This window comes from Hemiscyllium ocellatum, chromosome 30 (genome assembly GCF_020745735.1).
Source record: "Hemiscyllium ocellatum isolate sHemOce1 chromosome 30, sHemOce1.pat.X.cur, whole genome shotgun sequence".
NCBI classification, from domain to species: Eukaryota; Metazoa; Chordata; class Chondrichthyes; order Orectolobiformes; family Hemiscylliidae; genus Hemiscyllium; species Hemiscyllium ocellatum.
Genome location: NC_083430.1, coordinates 22,558,569 through 22,584,605, shown reverse-complemented (window position 1 = coordinate 22,584,605; position 26,037 = coordinate 22,558,569). Strand labels below are relative to the sequence as shown.

The following is a 26,037-nucleotide window of genomic DNA, read 5'->3' as shown; positions in this document are numbered from 1 at the left end:
AAATGAATGAGCTAAGCTCTGATGGTTTACATCCACCTCCGCTGGCTGCAAAAAATGTTTAAATTCTGTTCTAGTGCTGTACCACACTCCAATTAAAATATACTTAACTGTTTCACCAGAAACCTTAATGAGCCAATTGCAACTCATTCTTAAGAGAGAAAAAGAACAATTTTATTGTTTGGGAACCACAAGAAAGAAACAATGAAACCACAAAGCCCACAAGTACAGACAAATTATAAAGGGGCACATTAACACAAGAAAAATATACAGTTTTATGCCCCAAAGTGTGCTTGAGGTCAAAGGTTTTAACCTAAAACCACGAATGGTTAACAGTGTCTTATAAGAAGAACAACAGTGAATACTGTAGATCTCTTGTGTTTAGATTTTTCTCTCCAAATTGTGTTATCAATGGATGATTTGTCACTCCCAAGAACAGAGAGCTTTTATCAATTCTACAGTCACAAATCCATTTCTTCTGTTTCACCAAAAGCAGTTCCTTTAAATACAAGCTTGTTTTCAGTATACAAAGTCACAGTTTACAAGCTTGACAATGCAGATGATCTCTTTCATCTTCAATATGTGAAACTCATTACATAGGAATAAATCATAACAGCAGATAAGGGCCTTTCTATATGTGATTGTGTGGTCTAGCTTCAACGTCTTTTGATAAAATTCTAATTTCAGTTCAGATCATTTTATTTATTCCACATTGATTTCATGAAGCTCTGCTAACATGCACGGAGAGCTGATTGTTGTTATAATTAGTGATTTTTGAGAAGATTTGTACCTCAGGTTGATGATAAGTATTTATGTTAGCTCACTGAGATGGAAGAGTTGTTTTCAGATGTTTCATCACCATACTAGGTAATATCATCAGTGAGAGTCTATAGTGGTATGTCCTGCCCCTTTAATTACATGTCTTAAGATAAGTGATGTCATTTCCGGTTCTTTTTTTCAAGGGAAGGTAGTAGGATCTAAATTGGTGTGTTTATAGATGGAGTTCTGGTTAGAATGCTATGCCTCTAGAAATTCTCTTGCATGTCCTTGTTTCCCTTGTCCTAGGATGTGTGTGTTGTCCCACTCAAAGTGGTGTCCTTCTTTGTCTGTATGTGCAGAAACTAGTGATAGTGGGTCATGTCTTTCGGTGGCTAGTTGATGTTCATGTATCCTGGTGGCAAGTTTCCTGCTTGTTTGTCCGATGTAGTGGGGTTTTTTTTGCATGGTATCTTGTAAATGACGTTAGCTTTGATGGTAGCATCTAATGGATCCGTTAGTTTCATTAGTGGCTGTTTAAGTGTGTTGGTAGGTTTGTGGGTTTTTTTAATTTTATATTTTTTTATTTTTATAACTATTTCAGTCCATGAAAGTTGGAAATGTTAAAATTAGATGATGCCATTTGAAATCAATAGTGCTGATTTTGATTATCTATTTGTGATAATGATTATAGAATAAATATTGGTCATATTTACCATGATTAACAGTTTTGCTTTATCTTGAAATGGAACAATGGGATGTTTTACCTTGCCCAGGCAGGCTGGCATGGGTTTTGTTTAATATCTTAAATGAAAGCCACTCTGACAGAGCGCAACATTCCTTTGGTACTGCGACTTGGATTTTGTTTCAAGTCTTGAAGTACATGTGACTTGAACCCAAAACCCTGTAACTCAGAGGTAGGAATGCTAATAACTCAATTCATGGCTGACAATGTTAGGTAGATAAATCAGCTGAACTGCCCCAGAGTTTTAACATGGCAAACGCTGGCTAGTTTATCTGGTTTTACAACAATCTTTAAGGGGAGAATTGGATGCTGTCGCAGAGACTCAGACATTGTTTTAAAAAGATATACTTGCTCCTGTGTGAAGCTAGGACCAGTTAGGTGTGCTGTTCCTGCCTCCATGTTAATGCTGCTGTTCCTTGGATGCTGCCTAACCTGCTGTGCTTTCACCAGCAACACATTTTCAGCTGCTGTGAGAAACAAAGCTCACTCAATTCAATAATTTCAGTCCGAGACAAGATCTGAATCAGTAGTGTCATTTATTTTACTCTTGCAAGAGGGTGTGGTGTCCACTGTCCACAAGGCAGGGACACACACACACTGAATTCAACTAGTACACAACATGCTCCTCCTCTGTTTACATCTCCCACCTCTCTAAGACTGGCGCCCATTACTCTTGTTCATCTCTTGCCTTATCTGGCCTTGTCTGTGACAAAATGCTTATTCTGGCCTCACAAGGCCGTTTGACCACATCCTGCTGTGGGCCATTGTTAGGTATATCCTCCCTTACTTGTTATGACCTTATGACCTCATGACTTCTTGATTGTGGTTTGTTCTTGTTATGCAGAAGTGGGTAACAGATGCTTAGAACTCCTGTTTGTACAGGCGTATCTAGCTTAACCTCCTCCCCTTATCTATTTGTCTGTAACATCTACCATTCTTTATAGGCACATTTCAGCTATTACAAAAACGATTATGTATTTCCATTCTTGTTGACGCAGCTCTTGGCTGAAACAATTATACACTGGTGCGAGTTCATTTACCTTGCATAAGTAAGTATGATTGCAGAAGTAACACTATTTTACCTATATCCCACACTGCCAACTTTGGCCCGTACTTCTCTCCATCTACTGCCCTCCCTGAACTGGGAATCCCCACTCCTCTAAATTGAACTGAATGTAGCAAGGGTCCAGAATATCCACTGGAAACTTGAATATCTATGTGCAAGAGTGCCACTGACTGATCTGCCTGAGCGTTGAAGGACACAGCAGATGTTGAGAGACAAAAACTGAGGAAGACCCTGACCTTGTCCTCGACTTGTTTGCTGAAGCATCTGTTCAGGCAATAATGACAGGAGTGTCAAATTTCAATGTTCACTCTAAGGACACCCCTATCATATGATGTGGGACTAACACCATGTTAAATCAGATAGACTAAAACATACTCCAGCAACTCAGCTGATGAGTCTTGACGTATTGTGGACCAACAACAGCAGCAGAATTAGATTTAATCACAATCTACACTCTCATATCCCTAATACCACTACCATTATCACCAAGCAGGAGACACTGAGGAGTGTCAAAGGAAAAATCAGTTAAAAACACTGTACGACTTGAAAATGACTGGTCATACTGGGGTACTGTTCTGAGATATACAAAACAAGTCAGACTAGTATGGGTCATTTGCATGTTTAATGTTTTTTTTCCCCTTCTGTGTAGGACAGCATGCCAGAAGCAGCACAAGCACATCTAAAAATGAGGTGTCAACTGTTGAAGCTGCTGCACTGGCCCAAACAGCAGAATCAGCACATTACAGACAACACTCCTTGATCCACAACCTTAGATCAGGTCAAAGCTCTGCAGTCCAGTCACATGCTATTGAAAAACCAAACAACTAACAGGAGGCTGGGAAGGTATGCAGCAAGTGATTCACCATCTGCCATTTCAAAGTCTGTGCACTATCTACACAGATACACCAAATGGACTGCACAGTCAAGGAAGCAGCTCACCATTATCCTTCTCAAGGTCAGTTAGTGAGATGAACAGTAAATGCTGAGCCAGCTAGCAACACCCACATTCGATGAATAAATAGCAAAACTCAGGAATGTGATGAAATACTCTCCACTGGCCTGGATGATTGTAGCTCCAACAACACTCAAGAAGCTTGACACCGTCTGTGACAAAGCACCGTGCTCTTCCTGTACCCTTTCCATCAACTTCAACATTCGTTCGCATTGCCGCTGGTACATAGAAGCAGCAGTGTGGCTCGTATACATGATGATCACAGTAATCTGTCAAGGTTTTTTTTGAACAATACCTCACCCAAGTTGTCATCATTGTGGTTTTGAAGAGTATGGCAGCCTTCTGGGAATACAACCAACTCCAATTTTCTTTTGTGCACCATCCTGACATGCAAGCACTTCAGGTTCTTTTACTGTCTCTTGGTGAAAATGCTGGAACCCCAGCATTGTAATGTCCTTCATCACACAGATTGAAGGATTCCAGAGGGCAGCTCATCACCATCTTCTCAAAGGGAATAAGGATGGCCAACATATATGTTGGCCTTTCCAGAGATTACATTTTGTAACTAAATCAACACACAGTTATTGGACCACCACCTCCACCCACTAGAATATTACTGACTGAGCCGTGTCTACAATACAGTTGTGCAGATTATGAGCTTACAATTATGTCCTGTAAGATTAGATAATATGAAATTAGCATGTAATATTTACTGCATAGTGTAGTACAAAGAAAACTGCTAATGAGTGACTGATTAAGGATGCACAGGACATCATTGAGTATACTTGTGCATGCTGAGAATTACCAGTGAGAAAAAGAAATGCAGAAAGAGGAGTGTCATGAATCAGTTGAATATTGGATTGGAATTGGTTAAATAGATAGCAGCATTTGTGAAATTGACAGAGTGCATGCAGCTGTATGCAATGGTTTGTCCTGTCAAGAATGACCTGCAATCGCCTGAAGGAGTTGCTGTATAATACTGATAAGCCTTCACCAATTTATGTTCAATGACATAGAATAGAACAGATAATTGATTTGGACATTGCTTCAAAGTTTTTGTACTCAGTCAACCAGGTCAGTTGGAGATAAATTTGTTTTAACTTACCTCTGGGACTTCTGATGCCCTCTACTACCCCCAATTCCTGAGGAACCACATAGGTCTTCGTCTGGCATTCAGTAACTGGCTATTTTGCTGAACAATCTGTTGAATTTGGAAAGTTTTGCTGTCTGCCGTATTTACACATACATGTTATGCTCTAGTGGTTATCAATTTTACTTTAAATTGTCAGCTTCTGCCAAAAATGTGCAAGTTCTACCCCAAACCCACAGCAGATCATCACAGCCCCTCTGCCAAATTCAGTGTTAAGATCTAATGGCATGTCGAGAATTTTAAAAACGTTGGTCACGAAGCCACATGTAGTTGTAGAAACATTATCTCAAATGTATGACATTGACAGAGAAGAGGAAATTTCTCTAATCTCCTATTGCAATAAATATTCGCAATATTTCCCCAGAATTTCTGTGACCGTCTGCTGCTGTTTCAAATTGAAGCCTTACAGAAATTCCAGGCATTCTTCTCATTAAGTTATTGAGCATTAATATTATTTCCAGTCTAATGTCAATATGTTCATAAATACAATAATGACCACTGCCTGACCTTCCATTAATACCAGAAACATGGTCTAAAATTTGACTACTCAAATAAAGACATGATGGAAACACAAAACTCATCAAACTAAGTAACATGGGTGAATTTGCTTTCAATTACTGATGCACCACTACTCTTACATTTAATTCTTTGACACATCACAGGTCTTCTCAATTTAATTAAGTAACTTGCTACACTAAAGGTCATAGAGTCCAAAACACAAAAGAACACATCAAGAATGATCATATAGTCCCAAAAAGCTGACAGCTGAAGGCTAGTTCAGAACATAAACCTTCTGAATACAAATGTCTTGAAGGAGTGTGAATGGGACACCTTCTATCAATCTGCAAAGTCTCCAGACAATCAACTGGATACGTAGTTGGAGACAAATCGTTTGGGCAATGAGACTCTGACTATGGAAGGATTTTGCTCATGTACCATCTAACCATTTCAGCCATGTACCCAGAATCCACTCTGATGCCATGTTGTTTGAGGCAACTGGGCACTTGGAGAGAGAAGATCATGTGACGTGCCAGTTAACTGTTTGCGTGTTTGACCTCTCCTCACCTGGTCATAACACCTCTTGACCTTGAACTGGGAATGAAATTCATTCCAAGTAAATTTGTTAAGAAAGAAAGCAGAATGAGCAGGTAGAGATTTGCAGGGAGGGGCTGGTCATAGAAATTTGAACTTCAGGATGAACCTGACTGATTGTTTCCACTCTGAGGTTTGCATTTGTTTATAACTCAATGAGTATTCATGTTGCTCCTGATAATCTGTGGATATAGACTATCCTAAAAGAGCTGGTGAAGGTTGTGCAAAGTGGCACAGAAACTCCACCAAGAGGGAATTGATTAACTGAACAAGGTTTTTTTTAGATTAGATTTACAGTGTGGAAACAGGCCCTTCGGCCCAACAAGTCCACACCGACCCGCCGAAGCGCAACCCACCCATACCCCTACATTTATCCCTTATCTAACACTATGGGCAATTTAGCATGGCCAATTCACCTGACCCGCACATCTTTGGACTGTGGGAGGAAACCGGAGCACCCGGAGGAAACCCACGCAGACACGGGGAGAATGTGCAAACTCGACACAGTCAGTCGCCTGAGTCGGGAATTGAACCCGGGTCTCAGGCGCTGTGAGACAACAGTGCTAACCACTGTGCCACCGTGCCGCCCACTAGATAAAATATTCCCCTGATGCTATAATTAGCCCTAATATTTAGCTTGTACCAAACTCCCTATGAGGATTGTTATTTTAATATTTCAGAAACGTCCAATCGAAGTGTGTAACAGACCAGTTAATCATATCACATCATATAGACCTGTTTCGTAAAAGTTGAAATGAGACCATTGAAAACTAATTGCTGTTATGTGGAGTGAAACTCATCACCCCCTTTATTACTTCAGTGCCGCTTCCTCCCATCAGATTTGATTTCTAAGCTCTGATAATCCAGTTGAGTTGTTCCATTTTCTCATCTATGTATTATGGACAACAACCAGAAAAAAATATTGACAAGCTGACATCATTTGATATGTGGCATACAGGAGGATGAGAAAGGGAAATGAGTGCATCACATCACAGAGAAAAAGATATAATATGTTGGTTAGATGATTTTAGCAGACGGTGGACAGAGACAAATATCAGATGGTGAAAAGGCTATGTTTATCCTTTTGTGTTTTTTTTAAGTGACAGACTAAAATGAGAAAGAACTGCGATAAAATTTGTATTTTGATGGTTTTCTGCAACTTTTCAAAAACAAAGAACATAACACTCGCATAAACAGATGTTTGAATAAGCAGTTGATGAAGTGAATGTAGGTATATAGGAACTGAGAGGCGGCAACAAAAATTCATAGGTCTATGGACTAGTGGCCAGTTGACAATGACAAAGTTATTTTGCCTCACAACAACTGTATGATTGGGCTCTCAGGTAATGAAACAACTGGGCCTGGGAACAAGATACAGAGAGAAGTGTTTTGTCTCTACAGCATAGCAGCTGTCTCTTTCTGCAGTAAAAACCCATTTTAAACCCAAAGAAAATCTTTCCTTCAGTAGCTGTTATGACTTTTAACTGACATGTCAGGGACCTCAGTTAGGCTAACCAGCATCTTTTTCCAATGGAATCAGTTGAAGAAAATCTACTTTAAGGCAACATTCTGACCTGCATAAACATCCTAAGTATCATTCCAGTTTTCCTCTGCCCATCGTTTATTTTTCCTGTCTGTTTGTTAGTGACTGTGTATATGTAGGGAATTTATGAGTAGATGAGAGTTTTAACTTGTTGTATTTTGTGGCAACAGTTTATAACAGTTTACCTATAATTGCAGTCTAATTATTTGCAATCTATTTCTTGTTAAGTATAGAAATGTGGTCTGAGTTTTGTGTCAACCTGAGTCTGAAAATCAGGAAAATTAGGAAATCTAATGCAGTTACTTTCACACTTAAACCTTTGTGATGATTGTGGGAATATTGGAGATTGATTACAAGTGACCTGGGAACCCCATAAATTGACTGAAGGTATGACTGCATGGGACTGTTGCCTACAACATCATCTATACTGAATTCCTGATGGCAAAAGGGTGGATCCTTAAACAGAACCCTCCACAGGGACCCCGGCACCTCTGGATGGAATGCCATGGTAAGAATACACAGCTGATCAGGCTAAAGAAGCAAATGATGTACAGCAGTAGACCATACAGACAACTCCTCCATGTTGAATGGGAAGGGACAGAAGGTTGAGATGCTTCAGTTGTGAGGCTGAGCTTCCACAGGAGATTTCAGAGCCTTGAGCCAATGCCAAATTGCATCCAGGTAGGAAGCAGTTCAGACAGAAGTGTTCTACATAACTGAGTCCCTTCCACACTATGACCTGCATCTTTGTGATAAACTCTAGGGGATTGATCAAAGTTGTTGCACAGTACCTCAACATGGCGGCCATTTTCTGGTTTATGATCAAAATTCAAATGCAAACTGAGTGTATTTACAGATAAACAAGAGACCAAGTTAATCCATGATATGTTTTGAGGCACCTTTTTCCCAAATCTTGCTGCCAAGCAATGTTTCTTGACCTGGATCTTCTGAAATCCTGATGGTGGAGACTGGATGTAACTCCAAGCTATGTTACAGGATCCCTTTGAGGTTCCAAAGATAGGATGGGAATTACCTGGGAGGTTTAACTATTCAGTGGACACTTCCTCTCCTCTCTGGGACCCTCTGAAAAAAATCTCCAATTTTGCAGTGGAGCCAGAGACTTTGGGTGGTTCCGCTTACTCACCTGGATAGTTGCCTAGTAAATGTTAACCAAGACAAATCCTATTGTAATTCCTGTGCAGCTGCAGAATATACTGCCCCGTTAATCATGCACACCAAACCCCTACTGACACCTGGACTACCTTCCTAATCCCCGACTTTCTCTCTCTGATTCTGCAACCACTCTCCGAACCTTACACAACACCCCAACTCACCCGCCAACCCAAACTGGCAACCCCTTCAACCCCCACCCACCTCACCCATTGTGCATCTCACTCAGCAACTAACCTACCCTCCTCTCCCACCTGCCACCTTACCCACTTGTCATGCTCGCATCCTACACACCTTCATCAACCGTCCTCTTCACCTGCTTCTTGCCACAGATTTTCAAAGAAGTTTTGTGACAATTAAACACTTTACTTACTGGAATACAGCAGCTAGTGCTGTAAAAAAATGGGGCATGGCCTTTATGTGAACTCTGTACTGCTCCCTCTGAGATTCCCTACACTAAGGATGTGTCCTTAGTAAATTACACTGAAAAATTGGAGGAAGGTAAGTGTGTGTCATTTTCTCTCATTCAGGTCAGAAATAAGGGGCTGGAGTTGCTAAGGAGTGATCTATCTCACTCAAATTGCCACTCTGCCAATTCTTTTCTTTGAAAGAAGTGAGGTCCACATTTCTGAGAGGGCATTCCGTTTGGGGCTTCTTCAGAGCCGTGGAGTTCTACTTCCATTCTGACTGTTCTTTTGTTACATAAAACTGCTAAAGATAGACAAATCATGGCCATTTTTTCACAGCAGTCTGCTGCTGTATTGGAAATCGGAAGCTCCTGACTGCCACCTTGACAGCTGCAGTCCAAAGGTATGCAGTGAAGCGAAGTAGGTATTAGGGTGCTGAGAGGATACAAAGTCAGATAGGCAGAGGTCAGAGTGCCAGTTAAGTACGGTGCTAGCTGAGTACTTCACCTGTGAGTTGGGGTTAGGATGATGGGGTGGAGGTGGGGGGGGGAAGAATGCCAAGTGGGAAATGATAAGAATGCCAAGTGGGTAGGATGTAATAGAGCCAGATGCGTGGTACAGCACTTTGGGAAGGTTGTGTTAGGTAGATGGGTAGAGTTGGGTCAGTCAGGGGTGGAGGGGATATACGTCAGGTTTCAGATGGTTGTTGGTTCTAGCAGCATCACGGGTTTTGGGCAGCACAGGGAGCAGTGGAGTAGGTAGGCCAATGGTCAGTTCTGGCAGCAATGAGATAGGGGTGGGGCAGGGGTTGGGTCGGGGTCAGTGGACAGTGGTTAGGTGCAGAGTGGGGTGGAGGATTCAGGATTTGGGGTGGGGGTTGCAGGATTGGGGTGGGGAGTGGGTTAGGAGTTTCAGGATTGTTGGCTCTGGTGTCTAGTGCTGAGGCAATGGGTAATGGTTACCTGGGGGAGGGAGGGAGGGGGGGTGGAGTGGTATCAGGCTATGGTCTGGGTAAGGTTTAGTATGGGGTGTGTGAGGTAACCATGAGGCCTGTAACTATTTCACTTAATTCAGTTGGAAGTCTCTCATGTCTCCTGGGAATGGAGACTTTGGTAGAGTTTGTGTTGGACTGGAATTGTCCAGCAGAAAATTCAATTTTCTGGACAATTCCTTTCCAGTGTGCTACGATGGGAATTCTGCAGGGTCCACAAGCTGGAATAATGACTGTCCGGCCATCAGAAAATCTGGATCAGGGTTTCTAGTTTTCATTGGAAGATCTGGAAAGTCTGTTGTCACAATAGCTGAAATTAAATGGAAAATGTATGTGCAGCTGTGCTCTGTGTACACTTCCCAAATATAAATATCTCTAGGGTGTCTACATGTACAGTAACCAACAGTATAATCTTTCATGGCTATAGTTGCATAATGGTTTGTTGTTGGACAAGGTATCCAGAGGCTTGCACTATTGATCTGGCAAAATGAGCCCAAATCTCGTCATGGCAAATAGGGTGAATTTAAGTTCAATTAATCAAATAAATCTGAAATTTAGAAGTTAGTGGCTGTGCAGCTTACAGATTTTTTTGTCAAATTCCATTAAGTCCTTCACAGAACGAAATTTACCATCCTTGTCTGGTGACTCCAGAAGCACAAAAAACAGTGGATTCCTGTCCAGCTCCCAGGCTGCTCAACTACACCAAACCACTCACAGCAGTTCAAGAATATAAGCTCACTGCCACCTTCTCAATGGGCATGAGAAGACAGGCAATAAATGCTGGCTGTGTCAGTGACACCCATGGCCTGAGTGCGAATAATTGAAAAATTAATGTTACCGAAAAAGTGTGTGAAGATAAGCTTGCTATTTAACCAAAAGAATAGAGCTGCTTGACTGTATTTTCTCATTCTGTGTCGTGTCATAGTCACATCTTTTGCAGTTTCTCTTGTGGCATGTTATGTTCCATTTCCTGTTACTTTCCACAGATCTCCCATCTCACCTGAAGTAACAAGCAATTCTTTATGATGTCTGCCTCAAGGACAGTTCTGACTTTCCAAATGATTTCTTGAAATAGAAATATTGACACTATGATACCAGTGAATTAACCACTCTTAACTTATTTTTCTCTGAAAAGTGTTATCATAAAAAAGTCATCATTGAAACTGGAAATCTCCCATGATGAAAACACATAAATGTTACAAGATAATATCTGTTGTAAGAAGGAGAAGTGTTTGTTTTTCAGTATTCTCCATCTTAAACTCTAGGTCTATATTTCATTTTCCCGCCTGCAATTCATTTTTATAAGAGGATGTTCAGATTGTGAACAGGCAAGAGAGACAGATGCTTTAACTTTCATCAAAATTTTGAAAGCAGCCACATTTGATTTGCATGCCTATTGCACTGAAGTTTAGGATTTTTGTGGAAAAAACATGGCTCTTTTGGCATTGTTTTAAACAAATTGTGTGATGCACAGTGTGTTCAGATATGAATGAAGGAGCTCCTCAAATTGTTCAGTAGCTAGTTAGACTCAATATTGTTGCACCACATCACTGAGACCAAGAGAATCCCATGTTCCATCCCTGCATTGTGCTGCGTTAACTTGATGCAACCAGGGCAGTGACAATTTGCCTCATTGAATAAACCAGGGAAAGGATATATAATCAATACAAAAACACTGCAGATTCTGGGAAGCTGAAATCAAACAAAAATTGCTGGAATCATCCAACAGATCAGACATCAATTGTGGAGAAAACAGAATTACAATTCAAGGTCGCTTTCATTAATATTAAAGAGTGATAGAACTGTAAAAGAATATGTAAATCTGGGAAAGGAAGAGGGAATGGAGGCAGTTGCTGAAAGTACAACAGGAAAGCCCATGACTAGGTGAAGGACAGGGTAGGTTAAACGAGATTACCTGATGCAACAGCCAAAGAGACTGGTAGTGGCACCCCTCACTCAAACTCTTCTCCCTTCTGCCACCTGGCAGAAGATGCGAGCATTCAGTCTCTCATGGCCAGACTGTGTAACAGTTTCTTCCCCCAAGCCATCAGGCTCTTTAACACAGTATGATTGGACTCTTTCCCATCTGAAATTCTTTGCACAACTTTGAATTGCTGCTGGAAAAATGTCTGTTATTTATTATTCTTTTATTGCACTGCATCTTGCATGTTTTGCACTTCTTATGCACTTTATGCTGTGTACGATTGAGAAGTACCCTCAGTCCTGGAAGAACGCGGTCTCATTTTTACTGGACCAGTTGTATATGGTAGAAATAACAAATAAAACGCTCCTCTCCTCTCTCTACTCCCGATTAGGTAAAGCACAGAAACAAAGGTGGTGTCCAAATGAAACATGAATAAGACAGCAAACAATTCAATGCAAACACAAAAGGGTAAGGGAAGTAATTACACAAGACTAGCAAAACAAAACGAGATTAAAAGTCAAAAAAGTACAAGTCAAAACAACACAGAATGGAACACAACATTGAACACAAAGGCTGTAAAATTCTTATTCAAGAGACAAGGTTTTTCAGGCTTGCATTTACCTTCAGTGGAAAACTGTAGCAGGGCCATGGACATAAAGAGAAATGTGGAATAAGGGGGAGAATTAATTAACATGATAAGCAACTAGAAGTTCTGGATCTTGTTTGCAGATTGAACAGAGGAGTTCCAAAAAACAGTCACCCAATTTGCACTTGATCTCTTTAATATACAGGAAACCACAAAATGTGCTGCAATCTCAACATTCTAAACTGTAAGAAATGAAAAAAAGATAAATCGCCAAGGCTGCCAGAAAGCAACGCTGGGAGATATGTGATATAAAGTGTGTAATTTATGTATATTAATTCAATTTATTTTAGAGTTTGGATTTTGAACTGGTGGCATGTGGGCTTTAGTCTCGATGTATGAAAAGGTTCAGTAATTAACTGTCAGTCTTTCTGGAGCCTTAATATTAAGCAGTATGGTGACAGGGCCTCCTGGAGTGATAATCTGAGGTTATTTGTGTTGAGAGAGTTTCACAATTGGGAAGAGAACACTATTAAATGCATTACATTGATTTTGGATCAGAAGAATTAATAATTTTTTTTTAAAAACCCATAGACTTGGGCAATTCACAGGAAACCTGACTGGGATCAAATGTAAACAGTTTTTCTAAGAGAAATAATTTCTGCAGAAAAGTTAAGAAATGCATTTATTAAGTGTGAGGGTTTTAGTTTGAAAATTCCAGACCAGAAGACTTTGGTTCATATATTTAAACAGTTATTTAAAGATAAAAGCATTTATGCTCAGTTGTGTGAATGGTCAAAAAAAGGCAATCAAGCATGAAAGACTGGAAATTTGAAGAAGCAGTTGAGTTAACTCTAGAAATATGATAGAGAAGGGAACTCATTGTGGCATTTGCATTTAATAAAGGGAAGCGTTGAGCCAGATAGGATTCATAGAATCCCTACAGCATGGAAACAGACCGTTTGGCCCAACAAGTCCACACTGACCCTCTGAAGAGTAACCCATCCAGACCCATTCCCCTACCCTATTACTCTATGTTCACCCCTCAGTAATGTACCTAGCCTACACATCTCTGAACACTACGGGCAATGTAGAATGACCAATTCACCTAACCTGCACATCCTTAGAATTTGGAAGGAAATCACAGCACCCAGAGGAAACCCAAGCAGACACAGGGAGAATGTGCAAACTCCACACAGACAGTCGCCCAAGGGTGGAATCGAACCTGGTCCCTGGTGCTGTGAGGTAGCAGTGCTAATCACTGAGCTGCCATGTGTTTTGCCATGTGTTTCAAAATGTTTCAAATTGTGTTACTTACAAACAGATTGGTTTGTTCTCCTTTATCTTTATTTTTGTATATAACAAGCTTCTGTTTTACTGTTAAAATAAAATCTGCAGCATTTCATACTCATGCCTCTGTGAGAGACCACCTCCCTCAAATAATGCTCTGTCAAGCATTTCAATCTGGGATTTGACTTGCCCTGTTATACCGTCAGCTGGGTGATGTGGCTTAGTGTTTCTTTGAGCGTGGATGTGTTCTTCTCTGCTTTTAAACCCTAACTTAGATCAATTTTTCGCTATTTGAATTCCACTTACTCATAATGCAACACCAAGGCACAGAATGTTGCATTGCTTTTCCAGCTTCAAGCTTGGTACACTTTTCTAGCCTTTTGTAAAAAATCAAGTTGTCCCTCTTCTCACCAAAGTGTTATTTAACATCTGTTGTTTCATCTTATGAGCAACATCAAATAAGAATCTCAGAGATTGAAAATTATTTTAATGCAATGATAGAAGTAGGAATCAACATTACAGCAAACAACAACAGGATTGTTTGCTCTGCTTTCATAGGAGACTTAAAAGTTCTGTATGTACACACCTGACTATAAAAAGCATAGCCTTTCAGCATGAAACCAGAAGGCAAAATTGTCAAGTTCAAAATCTCAAACAGATAAGCAGTAGTAGTAGCAATATCAATTTTGAGACATAATGTCAGTATGAAAACATTTCTTTGATTATAGCTTCTTTGATACTGAAGCAGTCCATGTTCAAATGCAACCACATCTAGACAATACCCAGGCTTGGGCTGACAAGAGGCAAATAACATTTGCATCACACAAATGCCAGGCAATAACCATCTCCAATGAGACCGTTGGAGTTACCCCATGACATTCAATGGAGTTACCATCACTCAATCTCTCACTATCAACGTTCTGAGGTTTACATTGATCAGACACTCAACTGGACTCACCATATGAATATAATGGCTATAACAGGAGGTCAGACTCACCTCCTGACTCCCTAATGCCTATCCTCAAGGCACAACTCAGGGTTGTGATGGAATACACCCCACTTGCCTGGGCGAATACAGCTCCAACACCAGTCAAGAAGCTTGACACCATCTAGGACAAAGCATCCCGCTTGACTGGTACCACATCCACCCTTCCACCACCGACGCCAGCATCAGGAGTGTGTACTATCTACAACATGTATTGTAGAAATTAACTGAAGATCCTTAGACACCTCCTTCTAAACCCACAACCACTTCCATCTCGAAAGACAAATGCATTTGATACATGAGAGCGCCACCACCTGCAAGGTCCCCACTCACTATCCTGACTTGGAAATAAATTGCCGTTCCTTCAGTATTGCTAGGTCATTTTAGGTGTATCTACACTGCATGGACTACAGCTGTTCAGGAAGGCAGTTCATCACTACCTTCTCAAGAAAAATTAGGGATGGGCAATAAATGCTTGCCAGCCAGTGATTACCAAGTCCCATAAGTGAATAAATAAAAAATATTACTTCACAGTTAAACCACTAACTGGGATTGCTAGTGATCAGTGAAGGAGTTATGAGCCCTTTCATAATACATATTTTCTTTTCGGAAATTTGATTTGGATTGCAAATGTTTCATTTATGAAACGTGAATACTTCTTACTTTGTAGATCAATGATTGGTGTAACATAACATTTAATGTCACTTTTATGATACCTGTCAAAAAGTTGTGAATATAACAATGATACTGATATCTGCCCCATTGCTGTTCCTGTCAATTACAATCAGAACAGGCACACAATGCAAAATCTATTGATCAGAGTGTTCTCCGTTACATAATATCCCCACTGTCAGTCATGATGACATGGATCACACAGGACAGAATTCGTTAGCTATGGTGACACCTGACAGATATTTACATAGGGATATTTCTCTGTCAATCAACGTTCATTGCCTGTTGCACATTGAGAAACCTGTCAGCTACAGTGGTATCCATCAATTGTAAATTCTGTCAATCGCAGTGATGTCTGCCAGGCAATGACAAAAACCTGTCATCAACATGATGTTTCTGAAATATTGACAACTGAAGTGACATTTATCAACAAAAAATCTGCAAATCACAGTTATATCTGTCAATGACAAACATGTGAATTTCAGTGATATCTATTATACTTTGACAAACGTATCAATCACAGTGCTATCAGAGACTGACAATTCTGTCAATCACAGATTTCTATCAGATATTGTCTCACCTGAGAATTCTAATAGTATATGTCAGACTTTGGAAAACCTGTCAATCACAATGCCACATGTTGGAAAAAAAACTTATCAATTGCAGTGATTTAAACCTATGAAACGCAATGATACCTAAATGACAAACCTCTCAATCACAGTGAGATCTGTCAGATATTAACAAGCCTGTTAATATTACGTTATCTGTTGATGATAAATCTGTGAATCACAGCCATATCTTTCATTGACAAACCTGTCAATTGCAGTGCTGTCAGTCAATGACACACTATTCAATTCCAGGGTTATATGTGAGACTTTTACAAAACTCTCAAATCCAGTGATATCTGTCTTACTTGGAAGGAACTCTTACTTGTTGTGACATCTGTCAAAGACACAGCTGTCAATCATAGATATCTGTCGAAATTTAAACTCCTCGGTGATAGTGATAGCTGTCAGACAATAACAAACCTGTCAGTCACATTTATATCTGGGAGACAATAACAAACTGGTCAATCATAGTGATATCAATCAGAAATTGACAAAATATGTTATTTACAAAATCAATCTCAGCACTAGCTGCTCTATTATGCCAACTCAAAAGGTTTCAGTCAAACATGTTGATGCCTGTCCCATGACAAACACTTAGTCTGCCCCTAAATCCCCTTAAATCACAGTGTTGCCTATCCCAGATCAGGAGTCCTGGTGAAGACTCCTGCCTGAAATGTCGACTCTCCTGCTCCTCTGATGCGGGTTGACCTGCTGTGCTTTTTCCAGCTCCACGTTTTATCGGCACTCACTCCTCCATTCATACAGTTGCTTGGCTCACTGGCTTTCTTAACCAGAGAAAGCTCTTGCTCTGCTCCACTATTACACACATATCTATCATTTACTCCTCAGTCCCATATCATGTCCTAATTTTTGCACACTAAGTCACTGTTACTTATAACAATGGCAATTCTATACAATACCCTTCCACCACTTTCAATGATCCCTGTCCTATTGAATGCCTCTACCAGTCTCAGTGAGAGACAGTCACATCCAACTTTATATTTGAGGTGGCAACAAATTCAAAAATGTGATTCATGGAGCAAGTTTTAAACTTTTCCACTGGGATTGTTCACCACGATTGAGTACATTTGCTGAGAAATGGAGATTATGCTCTGCCATTCCCTGTGGTGTGTGTGCGTCATTGCTGCAACGGTGGAAAAGAATCAGGCCTTTGCATAGTTTTTTTTTAAAACTTGAAAGAAATTGCTTCTGTGTGAAGATAGCATTCTTTTAACAATAGAAGAAACGAACATTTTTCCGCTGACCTTCATGAGCTTCACTTTTAGATCCGGTGTACTCATAACTAGTTTCACCTCTGTAGTCTCTCTGATTCACACTGTGTATTTCAGGATCTCTCTTGCATGCATAAGTGTGGCATCCTGGCTCTGAAAATAGAGAAAACCTCACTTTCACTCCCCTTTGTCTCTTGCCTTCTGGAACTGCAAGGACATGAGGCTGGAGGTTTGCGGTTATTCATTTCAGAACACATTGTCTACAATGAGCGCACTTTGGCTCTGAATAGATAGCAACTTTAATTAGCTTCAAATCCAGAGCTCCAGAATGTTCTCCATGATTGAATGCTGAATCGTTGAATACATTACGTAATTTCATCATGGATAAGCTAAAGGTATTAATTAAATTAATATGATCTCTAGCTGCAAGTGTAATTCCATGATTAGAGATGCCATACTATGACTTTCATATCGTTACCTGTAAGATTCTACAATATCCAACTTTGCAACCTATCAATTCCATTAATCTAATATAGATCAACTAGTTATGGATGACCAAACACAGCTGATCATTCTTTATCTCAGTAAAAGACAATGGTGAAATTCTATACTATGAAATCCAATTCATTTGTAGAAGATATTCTATCCAAAGTTTTGTTGCATATTTCCTCTTAACTGCTGCATTTTGTTGGATACTTTGTTGCCTAATATATTTTGACTATGGATGTTATCATCATTCATTCAGAGGCAAGGATGACTCTCTCCATAGGTGGCTGTACAGTCCTACCACAGGCTCTGTTACCTTTGGGCAGAAGGTGGTCCTGGGAAGGGGTGGGTGGGGCATTGATGAGGCAGTATGATCTTCATGTTGCAGATTTTGAAAAATGTAACTAACTAGTTCAGAGTTTCCTACTGTCAATCGTGCAAAATGTGGCTGACATTATTATCCCGAGCTCGGTTAGCTAGATGGCATGTGCATGGTGCAGAATGATGCTAATGAATCAGAGGCTTTACAGTACATGCAAAGTCTCTTCAATCCTTCATGTATGTGCGAGTCATCAAAAGTCCATCAACTGCTCTATCCTCACCTTCAGTCCACATCACCTCTTCAAAAGATCCAATCAAATTTGTTCGACATGATCTTTCCTTGCCAAAGCCATGTTCACTATCCTTGATGAATCCATGTCTCTCCAAATGGAGATTAATTCTGGCCCTCAAAACCTTTTAAGTAATTTCCATATCACTGATGTTAAACTCACTGGCTTGTATCTCATTAGCTGTCCTTCAGACCTCTGGCACTCCTCTTATGGCCACAGAGGATTTATAAATGAATGGCAGAATTCCTGCAATGTCCTCTCTAGTCTCTCACAGAGGCCTGTGATGTATCTCATCTGGGACTGCAGATTTATTCACCTCCAAACCTGCTAAAGCTGCTAATATGTCCTCCCTGTCAGTGCTAGTTTGCTTAACTGTATCACAGTCCACCTCCCTGATTTCTATATTCACATTGTTCTTTTTTTGATGAACACAGAAGAAAAATACTCATTTAAAACTCCAGCCATGTCTTACAGCTCCACACATACATTGGTACTTTAATTCTTAATGGGCCCTAATAGTTAAAGCCCCTAAAACTATTCCCTGATTACACTCTTGCCCTTACAGGACTTATAAAATGCCTTTAGATTTTCTTTAATGTTACTCTCCAGTCTTTCCCATGTCTCCCTTCTCTGTCTTAATTCCGTTTTTAAGTAACCACCTGCACTTTCTTTACTCCTCGAGGGCATTGCTTGTTTTGAGCTCTCAGTATCTGCCATGATCTTTTTCTTTCCATTGCCCAGTCTTGTATGACCCTTGACATCCAGGGTTCTCTGGACTAGTTGGTCCCGCCCTTCACCTGTACAGGAACATATTGGCTGTGCTTCACCACTATTTACCTTTGGTTATTGCTCTGGTAGGATGCCCTTCCCAACTGTGGTAGTTCATGGAGGCCTGACAAATTACATTACCACATGCTTGATGCCCCTCATGCTGCGGAATTACTTCTTTCTCTCTCCAACTGAGAATTGTAGCTAATTACTGATATTCCTTCAGTTTTAAATGAGACAAATTATATGTTACAACAGGCCTGGTGGCTCAGTGGTTGGCACTGCTGCCTCACATCACCAGAGACACAGGTTCCCACTTCAGGTGACTGTCTGTTTTGAGTTTGCACATTCTCCCCGTGTCTACGAGACTTTCCTCCGGGTGCTTCGGTTTCCTCCCACAGTCCAAAGATGTGCAGGTCAGGTAAACTGTAGGGGTAAATGTAGGCTAGGGGAATGGGTCTGAGTGGGTTACTCTTTGCAGGGTCAGTATGAACTTGTTCGGCCAAAGGGCCTGTTTCCGTACTGTAGGGAAGCTAATCTAACAGGCCTCACATCCTGTTTTGTTGATATAACAATATATTTAAGGATGCATATTGCCCCTTCACCTCCCTAAATCAGCAGATTATAGCTTTACGCTCATTTTCACTCTTTCATCTTCAAGTTAATTAATTCCGAAATTAGACAAAGTTTGCATCTTTTACTTTTGCCCCAGTTTGTTTATTCAATTTTTTACTATAGGCTCCACTAGGTGGGGCATTCTGGGAGCCAGTGATACCACAAAATTACAGCAGGGAACATTGGTTGAAGTTAACAGGCCAGTACACAGAAGCTTACTTTGAATTGTCATTTAAAGTAAAGGTAATGGAGTGAGTCAGATGGCACTGAATCACGTTGATATGCACGATTAACATTAATAGCTTTAATAAAGCTGAAGAAAATGACATGGGAAAGTCAAAAGGACAGTGCATGGATATTAAAAGTGCCAGAGCAGTATTTTGCCACTACCACAGTGTTGGCAGTAACCCCAGATATACATCATTCAGAAGAATGATTAACTACGCAAAAAAACGGCACTAAAAGAAAAAATGGACAAACTAACCCACAAACAGGAGGACACTACAACACACACCTAGGTTAAAAACCTCTCCCACAGACAGCTCACAGACATGGAAAGAACTATACTGGCCAAGGGACTCAAATACAACTACAGGGATGCCAACACAGCAGACTTCCTAGCAGCACTAGAATGCACACTCAGGAACAATGGACTGACAGAAGAGACACAACAAACAGTGAGACAAACGGTCGTACCTATGATGATAAGAAAACGACATACACATAACCTCAACACCAAGGAGAGGGAAGCACTGAAAGCACTGAAAAATGACAAGAACATAATCATACTACCGGCAGATAAAGGCAGAATGACGGTCATCTTAGATAAATCAGACTACATCAATAAAGCACAACAACTACTCGCAGACACCAACACCTACCAAATGAAGGATTCCGACCCCACACCACAACTCACCAATAGAATAATCAACACACTAAGGAATCTACAAAAAAACGGACAGATAACCAAAGCGGACCAGCAAAGAATGAAACCTGAAAGCAACAACACCCCCAGATTCTACGGACTACCCAAAGTACACAAACCAGACATTCCACTCAGACCCATAGTATCACTACCAGGGACACCAGCATACAAACTGGCCAAAGAACTACAACAAAAACTGAAACACCTAGTCAGCGGATCCAAACACTCCATACAATCAACACAGGAATTCTTGGACATCATCAGGAATACCCACATAGACAAAGAAGAAACCATGGTATCATTCGACGTGACGGCACTGTTCACATCAATTGACAAAACCCTAGCCAGAGAAACAATAGCCAACCTACTGGACATACATAACAGAACACAGGAGGCCGAACCTATCAACAAGGACAGCATACTTAAACTACTAGACCTGCGCCTCACCACACACTTTACATTCAACAATCAGATATACGAACAAATCAACGGAACACCCATGGGATCACCAATCTCGGGACTCATAGCAGAGGCAGTTATGCAAAGGTTAGAACATACAGCCCTACCACAAATCCAACCCAAACTCTGGATCAGATACGTAGATGACACCTTTGTAATCATCAAAAACACAGAAATAGAAAAAACACACCGAATCATCAACGCCACACTCACAGGAATACGATTCACGAGAGAAGAGGAAAAGGATAGCCAACTCCCATTCCTAGACGTGTTAGTAGAGAGAACACCCAACGGAGAATTCACCACAAGGGTACACAGGAAACCAACACACACAGACCAAGTCCTAAACTATGAAAGTAACCACCCCAACACACACAAACGAAGCTGCATCAGGACACTATTCAAAAGAGCCACAACACACTGCAGTACACCAGAACTGCGAAAAGAGGAAGAGGAACACCTATACAAGGTATTCGCCAAAAACGGATACCCACGCAACTTTATCACCAGATGCCTAAGAGATAGACCACGGAACGAGGACATGCCACAACCAAAAGGACTAGCCACACTACCATACGTCAGGAGCGTCTCAGAACTGACAGCCAGACTACTGCGACCCTTAGGACTCATAACAACACACAAGCCAACTTCCACACTCAGACAACAACTCACTAGAACAAAGGACCCAATAGCCAGCATGAGCGAAACTAATGTAGTTTATAAAATACCATGCAAGGACTGCACAAAACACTATATAGGACAAACAGGAAGACAGCTAACAATCCGCATCCATGAACATCAGCTAGCCACAAAACGACACGACCAGCTATCCCTAGTAGCCATACACTCAGACAACCAGGAACATGAATTTGACTGGGAAAACACTACCATCATAGGACAAGCCAGACAGAGAACAGCCAGGGAATTCCTAGAGGCATGGCATTCATCCACAAACTCCATTAACAGACACATGGACCTGGACCCAATATACAAACCACTACAGCTGAAACTGACACCCGGAAGCGGCAAGAACATCCATCAACAGACACATCAACCTGGACCCCACATACAAACTACTACAGCTGAAACTGACACCCGGAAGCGGCAAGAACAAACCACTATAAATACCGGAAGAAACATCAAAGCAGCGCTTCACAGGAGGCTCCAATAGCACTGATGATGTTCCCTAGCCAGGGAACGAAACGTTTGCAGCAAAAACTTCCAGCTCGGCGAACAGAACCACAACAATGATTAACTACGCTGATACATTGCCCATTTCCCTCCTTTACAGCAATGACAACAGTTTAAAGGGGCCTCATTGGTTATGAAATGCATTGGGACATCCTGAGTTTATGAGAAACATTATATGCATATAGGCTATTTCTTTTGTCCTAGGTTGTGTACCTATTTTTCTCTAATTAACCTTTAAGGAATAACTTGCAACTGTGAATTGGCAAATAAAACTTAGTATTACAAGGAACAAATTCATTGTGTATTTCCAAGATTTGTTGAGAGGATTTTCAACTTTATAGTGTGCGTGCGTGGGCTTTTATCAGGTATTCCCCCAATGCAGTGCTAAGATGAATAAAAGATATGGGATGAAACAGCAGAGAAAGTGCATGGTTTGCGATAGGTTTACCAGGCAGCAGCACAATAGAACTAGCTATACGATTGCAGCAAATTACTGCAGATGCTAAAATCTGTACTGAAAACTAAAAATACTGGAGATCAGCAAGGCATTTGATAAGGTTCCCCATAGTAGGCTCAATCAGAAGGTCAGGAGGAATGGGACACAGGGAAATTTAGCTGTCTGGAAACAGAACTGGATGGTCCACAGAAGACAGCTATAGTGGTAGTGGAAGGAAAATATTCTGCCTGGAAGTCAGTGGTGAGTGGTGTTCCAAAGGGCTCTGTTCTTGGGCCTCTACTCTTTGCAATTTTTATTAATGACTTGAATGAGGAGATTGAAGGATGGGTTAACAAGTTTGCAGATGACACAAAAGTTGGAGGTATCGTTGACAGTATAGAGGACTGTTGTAGGCTGCAGCGGGACATTGACAAGATGCAGAGATTGGCTGAGAGGTGGTAGATAGAGTTCAACCTGGATAAATGCGAAGTGTACATTTTGTAAGGTTGAACTTGAAAGTTGAGTACAGGATTAAAGACTTAAAGATTAAAGTGTGGATTTAATCTGCTCAACTTTTATGCTGCATGATTCATAAATGGTATCACAAAACAGTCAAACACTTTTCTGAGTTACTTTTAAAAGGGGACAATGCTCAAGAAATTGTTTGCAGCTCAGAATAAAATAGTGAAGTAAACTAATGTGTCTGAGACAAGGTTGTTTTTTGTGGACACTGAATTCAGGTAAATTCGCATTGTCTGTTGTGAGTTTAAAAGAGCTCAGTGTTTTTACAACCTTCCAACTGAGATGGTTGCAGCCTTGCACAGACCCTGTCCGGGACATGGTAAAACATGGAAATCAACAGGGCTGGTTGCAGCAATACATCCCTTCTGACTCTCTTTCTCCAAAAAGCTACTTTTCCAATTCTCTGTTCTAAGAGGCGGAAAACTATATTCAGAAATGCTGAAAGAAATAATTCTTAAACCAAAAGCAAAAAAGAGTCCAGGTCTCAGGTATAACAAATCAACCACTGAACTAAAGTATGATCAGTTCTGTGCAGAAATCATAGCATCATTGAAGAATCAAAAGGTTTGTAAGACTAGCCTCTTCAGACTGGGAATGTGGAATGGTGATATACCTGATTTTCTTTTCTTCGTTAAAAATGTTTGCATCTACTCTGTTGGCCTGTGTGTGGGAATCCAAAGGGCATAAATTTTAAGTTGTCAATCAAAAACTGGCATTTAATTTTTTTTCCGCTGGTTAACAAGAACAGTTTGGCTGCAACAAATAACTTTTATCTTGTTAATAACGTAAACCCTGGTGTGTATTTCTTTTAACCTGAATCAGACAGTCAGGCAAATTGGCCATTTTGATAAGTTAGTTAATTTTCACAATTGTGGTGACACTGGCAACAGTCAGGCTCAAAGGCTCCCAAATAAATTGTGTCAAAATCTTGGGGGGAGTTGGGGGTTGGGGCGTGGTCATATCTGGGGGGGTTAATTCCAAGTACTGAGACATCAAAATCTGTTAATATTAAATTGCAGTGAAAGCAATTTTAAAATGTGGAAAAGTGAAGCTGCTTGAGATAGAAAGAACCAGAAAGGGGAGGTGATTCAGAAGAAAGGATGATCATGTATTCACTAATTCAGGCTCAGAAAGTAGATCAGAGTTAAGTAATTTAATATGGGCAGCTAACATGGAGACTTATTCTATCAAAAGTGGAGCTCTGATGAGGAAATGAGACATCTTCATAAAGTTGCATAAGTGGGTAGCTATTCATCAGATTTGGCACCACTTAGCTTTGTAAGAAGATACTGCTACACAAAGTTTGCATGGCAGGACATGTCTGAATATAAAAAAAAACCTCAAGGTTCGATTAACAGGCATAAGGATGTAGTGCACTTCTTTAAAATGTGCCAAGCATGTCATGTTGTAGCCAAAGCTCAACATATAGTCAACTGACACCCATATTAGTGAATAAAAGAAAAATACTGTGCATGCTAGAAATCTAAAATAAAAACAGAAAATGCTAGAGGAACTCCGTATGTCTGGCAGCATCTATGCAGGGAGAAACAGAGTTAATTTTCCAAGTCCAATATGACTTATATGATGATATGACAGAACTAGTATCATGTGGTCACAGGTACATTATCTAGAATGGGAAAATGATGGGACAGGCTCAGGATTTAAGACAAAGATGATAAAAAGTTGCAGAAGTCCTGAATAAGGTCTGAGTGAGCATGAATGATCGAAGCTTTGTGTATTGTTGTCCATATGTCAAATACCTTATGACAAAATGCTTTTTTGCAATTGTATGTGAAATCTTTTAAGGGTGCAGACAAGTAAAGCACTTTTTTTTGTATGTGGATTGAAAATGAGAAAAACAGACATTTTTAAAAGGAATGAATGCACAAGGAAGCTCAGAGAGAAAAAAAAGTGAAGCTGTTATGTTTCTGGAGAGCACAGCACACGAACACACCACTAACTGATCAAGATGCAGGTTCAGACAGACTCTGTGAGGGAAGTACAGGGTGAAGTATGGAAACCTGCAGAGGATACTGCAGCAACATTTCTCTCCGTCTGCTTTCTCTATGTAGTTGCTCTGTCCAAATCTCAGTTGAAACAGCAGGTAAACTCTATTCAGGTTTGCTGAAAAAAGATTCTCAAACTAAAAGACAAAAGAAAGATCCCAATGAGGTTATGAATTAAAGACAAATCATTGCTGTACAGATAACACTGTAGCAGCATCAAAGAATCAAAAGGATTGTGAGACTAACGCTTCCAATTTTCAGATTTGAACAACAGAACTGCTTTTCCCTGACTATAATGTTTCTTCTTCACCCAAATCTTTGTGTGTGTGTGTCTGTGTGTGTGTGTATACACACACCTGTGGGAATCGAAAAGGAATGAAGTTTCAGTTGTGTAGTCATAAATTGGCAATTAATTTTCCCTTGCGCTGGCATTGATTTAAAAATCAGTTTGAGTACAATAACTAATTATTTTCTTGTTAATAACAAAAATCTAATGTGTGTCACTTTGAACCTGAATAAGACAAGCAGGTAAATTAGGAATGCTGGTAATTTAACTAATTTTTTTACATTTATGGTGGCTCTGGGAATAGTGGGGAATGATATCATTTTGAGGTTTGTGCAACATGGACAGGTGCGAGATTTGTGGCAGGCTCTTGTGAGACGTCCAGGGGCCTCTACCTTGATATTGGGAGCATGTTGCTGCATCTATCCTGCAGCAAGGGGAATTTCTCACCGGGCAGCAGACAGTCACAATGAAGGGGGATTATAGCTTGCTTGGTATCCTATTAGCGGCTTCATTAATATTCAGTTTCCTACCATACCAAATGCACTGAACAAGCTAGACATGGTGAATTC

The 26,037-nt window shown here is 40.4% G+C and overlaps 1 protein-coding gene across 3 annotated transcripts in view; it reads right to left on the bottom strand.

Annotated features, from left to right (window-relative positions):
• Positions 1–26,037, bottom strand: part of LOC132830138 (disks large-associated protein 2-like) — a 297,766-nt gene that overhangs the window by 147,461 nt on the left and 124,268 nt on the right. The window contains exon 1 of one of the 3 annotated variants that reach the window (XM_060847646.1): positions 11,785–11,841. The exons of the other annotated variants lie outside the window; for them this stretch is intronic. The gene's annotated coding sequence lies outside the window, so the exon portion shown is untranslated. Of the gene's footprint in view, positions 1–11,784; positions 11,842–26,037 lie in introns of those variants that run through there. 3 annotated transcript variants of the gene reach the window in all.